Source organism: Benincasa hispida, chromosome 1 (genome assembly GCF_009727055.1).
Source record: "Benincasa hispida cultivar B227 chromosome 1, ASM972705v1, whole genome shotgun sequence".
Classification (NCBI taxonomy): Eukaryota; Viridiplantae; Streptophyta; class Magnoliopsida; order Cucurbitales; family Cucurbitaceae; genus Benincasa; species Benincasa hispida.
The window spans coordinates 2,730,722-2,737,874 of record NC_052349.1 but is presented as its reverse complement, the minus strand read 5'-3'; positions in this window follow the sequence as shown (position 1 = coordinate 2,737,874).

Below are 7,153 nucleotides of genomic sequence, written 5' to 3'. Positions count from 1 at the left end.
GAATTTGTCAAGGGTTTCAGACTTATGTTACATTAGGTAGAGATACCCGAATCTTGAATAATCATCTATGAAAGAGATGAAATATTCATACCCACTCCGAGCTCTAACATTCATTGGACCACAGAGATTGGGAATGTCCTAGAACTCGCAAATCGTAAATTTTCTGTTAAACATTCTATTTATCAATAAAATATTATTGAGTATCTTATTCGTAAAGTTGTTGATATTGCATTCTATTATGAAAATCCAATAAACATATCCATGGCTATTATATGAATAATTTAACTTTATGTAATGACATAAACAGGATCAAGTTAATAATATATAGCCTAAATGGTCTATAAGTATATGGATGAAATTGGGTTTCTCATCCTAGTAACACTATTGAATGTGGCCCATTTTGTATAGGTAATATAAATGATGTGATCCAAAGATCATTCATGTAGAGATATGTGAGTGGGGGCATCCTATGCAATGAGTTTGCATAAAAACTAGACCACAAAATAGTCACTTTTCTTTATAACGACTGTTTACTGTTAAAATTGACTATTTCATACTAATGTAACCTAGGATGACTTGATCTTAATCCTGAGCTAGCTATGAACTCCTGTTTATTCGGGATTGTCTTTTGATCTGCATGGATGAGAGTAGTCTAGCAAAACTACTCAATAAGCCTTCCATTTTGGGGATAAGACCGGATAAATGGGGACATAGCCCTGCAAGATGGAATTCACTCCTACCATTTTTGGGTTAGCAGATAGATTGTTCTCTTAAGTGCTGATTCTAGGTCTTGAACAAACGGGGCCCCGCCTTTTCATGATAGAGAGGGACATGATTCATAAGTGGTATTATGACTTAGTTGTTCATTAGAGGGTCAGTAGGAACTTAAGGAACAAGATGTATTTATAGGGGTAAAATGGTAATTTTGACCGAGCTGTAAATACGAACAACATGTGAAGGATCGTCTTACTGATTATGGTTAACATAGACAAAAATACATCTACAGTGAGGAGAGTGCAACTATCGAGCTATAGTGGTATGTCTTGATGGTTAATAAAAAGTAATTAAATCGGTTTAAAGAGTTTAATCAATTAATTACAAATCGTTGGAGTTCATGATCTTAAGTCCAGTAGGTCCCTCTACTAGCTCATAAATTGGAATAACTATCCATGCTTCTTCATTAAAGAAAATAATTACAATAAGAAAAACATCACCTGTAATATACAAAAGTTAACATTAACTAAGAAAAAAAACATAAAAATAGAGGAAAAAAATAGACAATATTAATACTAAATATTCTCAAAATCAAAAGAAACACTTATTATACCATCACTAGGGCTAATTTTCTGTTCAGGAGATTCAAAAAAGTTTGTCACATCTAAATTTTTCATATGGGATGGATCAAATATATCATTATACTGGTATGCAAAATTAATTCCCACATTTTCCATTTCTCATAAATTATTATTTTGTGGAGCTTTTCATTTATAATCATCATTTCATGTGGTTCTTTTGAAATTTCAATGATCAAAACAATCACCACGAAAATTATAATTATTTCTTCCTTCTTCATGGTCACGACCTCGACCATGATTATTAAAATTCACAGGATTTACTTTAGGGAATGGTGTTATTTCAGTTGGTTGAGATTTATGATTTTTTAATTTACAATTATTAAAATTCACAACATTCAGTTTAGGGAATGTTGTTACTCTAGTTAGCTGAGATTCATAATTTTTTTTTTAATTAATAACTCGTTATTTCATTCAGCCACGAGAAAACATCAGATGGGTGCAAAATACTTTTAAAATGTTTCTTTCGATATTGCTACTGCAGAAGCATATCCGAAAATTAAAAAAAAAAAAAATGTCTTCTCTAACATATTGATTTAAAATTAGTGCATCCATTTACGAAGAACTTTAGGAAGAAAAATTGTTTTATGATGATCACATTTTTATGACATCCATGTGTATTTTGGCGTCCAGCACTAATGACCAATAATTATTATTATTGATATCACATGCTACAAATTCTAATTTTGTACTATTTTTCATGACCAATAATTATTACCATTGATATCACGTGCTACAAATTCTAATTTTGTAATATTTTTCCTAGTAACACTATTACAAAATATCATATTTATGTTAGAAATTTAATATATATCAGATATGTAAAACAACATTTAATTTATTAATTATAACCAAGAGAGAAAAACTGGCATACCTTTAGGACCTACTTTTAGCGGTGAAAATAATAGAAACTCGTGCTAATAACATGCTGTAAAATTGAGAAGTACAATAGATCACAAACATTGAGAAATTATAATATTAAAACAATATAAATAAATAACTTAAATAAAATAAAGAAAATAAGAAAATTATGAAATTTTCTCTAATTTTTCTCCAAAAGTTAGGATTTCTCACCAACATTCACACATGCATATGAACCCATCAAATGCTACTATTTATAAGCAATTTGGAAGGTAGGAAGTGAACTTATTTGGACACTAATAATTTATAGTTGTAAGACAAATGCCAATATGTACAAAGATACACATGGAGACATAAAGGATGGGCATCTATTTTATTGTAATATTTATATAATATTATTACATTTAAAAAAAAATGGGTGGTGGAATTGAAATTTTTAAAATAATAGAAAGTAAATTGTAAAAAATATTATAATATTGGAGGACCTATATTTTATAATTATTTCTATATTTAGGGTTTAATGTACTTTTTAATTTATTATATAAATGATTGTTGTTGATATTTGAGTTTATAAAATTTCGTTTTTATCCTTTTACTTCCCGATTTGTTGCATTATGATGTGTAAACTTCCAAAATATTTTTTTTTTGTCCTCAAAATAAAAAATATGGTTTTTTTAAATAATAATGTGTAGAATTGGAAGAATCAACGACCAAAGCTCTAACCCCTCTAAAAGAAAGAAACAATAATGGAAGGAAAAACTTATTTCCAATCGTAAAGATCTGAAAACAAAACTGCTAGATTATAGGTAACTTTGTTCTCTAGACAAATCAGTGTCCATACGATTCAAGAGATTGTTGACTTCAAGAGTTAGACTCAACTACTAACGGTGATTTTAACCATTCGATGCTCTTTTAGCTTCTATAGAGTATCAACACATATCTTAGTTTTCAAGACATTCACGGGCCAACTAGAAGGGGGAGAAGAACTTTAAAATATATTTCATTTTTTGTTTTTCAAACTTTTCAATATAAGTTATCAAGTTTGAAAATCAAATTATTTTCATTCACATTTAATTTTCTTTAGCCCCGTTTGGTAATCATTTTATTTTTTATTTTTTTTTTTTGAAAATTAAGCCTATGGACATTACTTTCATTTCCAAGTTTCTTCCTTTGTTACCTACTTTTCCCCAATGGTTTAAAAAATCAAGCCAAAATTTGAAAACTAAAAAACGTAACTTTCCGAAAGTTGTTTTTGTTTTTGGAAATTGACTAAGAATTCAACCATTGTATTTAAGAAATATGAAAATTCTTGTAAGAAATGTGGAAAAAATAGACTTAATTTAAAAAAACAAAAATAAGAAACCAAATGATTACCAAACGAGATCGTAGCTTTTTGATTTATGTACTAACACAACAACGTGAACCTGTGCATGGATGCAAACCATACCATTTGAAAAGCAACATAGTAAAGTAAAAAACTCATTTGGATTTACTTTCCAGATGAACTCATTCTAAAAAGTTGAAATCAAACAATGGTCGAAATTAAAAAAAAAAAAAAAAGTATCCTCGTGTATAACCTACTTCAATGTGATATCCCTAATATTGACCTATAGTAAATTATTAGACAAAGTACGTGGTTCAAGTAAAACTAATAATTTTTGTTGTACGTGGTTAAATTCTAGATTGGTTATTATTGATGTTGTGTTTATATTGGATTATGTTTTATTTTTTCTTTTCGAGATTTAATTGAGTTATGCTTAAATTGATTAATCATGACACATTCAACTATATATGTTCATAGACCTAATAAATTCTTTGTTGGGTTTAAGTCATAATATTATAATATAGTATCCCATTATCTTATTGAAATAAATTCAAAGTGAACATGTTAGATTGTGTAGTCCAACCATGTGTTCAGATTAGATATAAATCTAGGGCTGACTTGGGGGCCCAATCCAACATGTTAAATTTTGAACCTAATTTGCCATTTGAATTTTGAGCTCAACCCTATTGGTTGGGCCATGTGCATTGTTGGGAAGTTTGATTGGCTTGGTTAATGCCTAAATTATAAATGTTTCTTAAATTATATCATCAACTTTTAATTTTGTATTTAATTTAATCTTTAAATTTTAAAAAGTATTTTGGTATATTTTTAACTTATTTTTTTAAAAAAAAAAATCATCAATTTTAATTGTGTCTCATAAATCTATAACATAATTGATCAATTAAATGTAAAATTGAATTTTATGTCTATTTATAGAACATAAACTTTTAATTTTATGTCTATTAAATCTATAAATGTTTAAAAGTTTTGAAATGTCAATAATTTATTAGACCAAAAGTGAAAATGCAAAAATTTATTAGATACAAAATTGAAGGAAAATTTTTAAAATTCAAAAATAAAATAGACACAAAAAATAAAAGTTCACAAAATAATTTTACCTAATATTTTAGACTTGTAGCTTGAGAGCTTGGATAATTAATTTTTTTTTCTATTTTTATTTAGAATTTTTACATAAAAAACCATCTTTAGGTCTTATATTTCAAAAATGTCTTTAAATTTGATATTTTTTTTAAAAAAAAAAGACTTTAATATTATTTTTGGACAAATTTAATTTTTTTATATTTTTATTCCCGATTTTTATATATATTTCCATATTTTCAAAATTTTCTTAATGATAGAAAGAGAAACTGCATTTATTATGGAGAGAGAATATTCATTTAATATGATTTTTTTTATATTTTCAAATGGAGAGAGAAAATGTATTTATTTGTTGAATTTAATTGGAGAGAGAAAATACATTTAATGTTTTTTTTTTTATTTTCATTGGTTTCACGTTTTTTTTTCTGCGGATTCATGGCTATTTAAAATATATCTCATAACATTTTGTTAGAAATTTTAAAATATTCTAACCAATATATGAAATATACCACAATATATAAATTCAATGCTCGATATAAATCACCATATAATGCATTTATTATGAAGAGAGAAAATACATTTATTTTTATTTTTCCCTTTTTCGATTATGGAGATAAAATGCATTTGATATATTTTTTTCCATTTTATTTGGAGAGAGAAAATGACATTTGATATGATTTTATTTTCCATTTCGTTTTTCATATTGATTTTTGTTATTATGTGAAGTATTCCATTGTTCTTTCACTTGTACAAGTAGTATATTTCGTTGTTTATTTGTACATATCAATTTATTGGGTTTTTTACGGATTAATGACTATTTTAAATATACTTCACAACATTTTGACAGATTCATAATTATTATAAATATATCTTAGAACATTTTGTTAAGTATTTGAAAATATTCTATCCAATATATGAAATATATTACAATTTATAAATTAGAGATTGACCCAATACTTAACATAAATCACAGTATAAACCAATATATGAAATATACTATAGTATATAAATCTTCATAAATTTCATTTACATCACAATATATATATCATAATACAATAAGTCTAAAAAAAACTCATTGATGTCAAATAAACGAATACATATATCACAGTATATATCAAATTTCTTACAAAAGCTAAAAAAAATACATATATATCACAATATATATAAAAATAGGAAAAAATAATGTTCATCTTCATATGGAATTTATAATACATAACCCTCCATCTTCATTTCTTTTTCTTCATCATGGCCGCCAAGGATCTCTCTCCTCGTCACCGTCGACCGAATTTGCTCACCCTGCCATGTTGTCAATTGAATATGCTCAATTTACCGTTTTGCCACGAGGATTTCCATGAGCAGCGGAAAGATCATTCCAAATTTCAATTGTATAGTCACAAATGGATTTCCACGAGGATTTCCATGCTCAATTTACCGTTTTGCCACGAGGATTTCAATTATAGTCACAAATGGTTACAATAGGCTATGCGGAAAACAGAAATTACAACATGTTTTACTACACGATCAAAGGAAGGAATTAACATACCTTTAAAGACTCATCTTTTAGATCCTTCGATCACAACAACACGACAACACACAAATGCTCGTACACTACGACCGCTACATAGCACGATCACAACAAACTTGAATAAAGCGATCACCAAGGTCACGAACACTCCGAACACCACGAACGGTCTCCACAGAACCTCAACTGTGTCAAGTTGAGTATAACACCACTGAAAAGGTTACCTTGATATTCTCAGTATGAGAATCTAGAGTGTAGGCTCTATGTGGACTTGGTTAAAGGATGAGACCGGAGGAAAACAATCGTGTAAACGATTGAGCAAGTGGGAGATGTCAAAGCTTATCGTATAGGACGATACCCAATTGTTTAACAAAAGTTATGTGATCGTCTAGCTAAAGCTATGTGATTGTTTAGCTCATTTGCCAACTGAGTGTCTATCGTGTAGAAACACTCCACGATCGTCTAGTCTCTCCAAGCTGTCATTTAGTAAATCTTATTTACTTGACAATCTTTCGTGAGAACTTTCCTTAATTGGAAATCTCAAATCAACATTCACCAAATTAGGAAAACATTTTTCCTTTTTATCTCACGGTTACCATGAAACCACCAATAACCTCCCACTCAATTTGTTATTAGAGAAAAAGAGATAATTATCCAATAATTAATATTATTATAAATATATATGATAACCAACTTATCATACTATATTTATAACTTATAGTTTTAATATTTCATCTCATAAAACATACAAACCATAACTCTTTTTTTATTTCATGGCACTTAATGTAAATATCATTTACATTAATCCTTGATGTATCTCATACACCACACCGATCAAATCATATATAATCGAATTACCTCTTGTCAATTTGAATATTTCAAATCAATATCAAGAACTGATCCTCAACTTGAATCCATTAAGCTACCAAGGGGACCTTATGAACCAGTATTCGAAGCTCCAACAGTACGTGAATAACTGACTAAACTCTTTAGTCA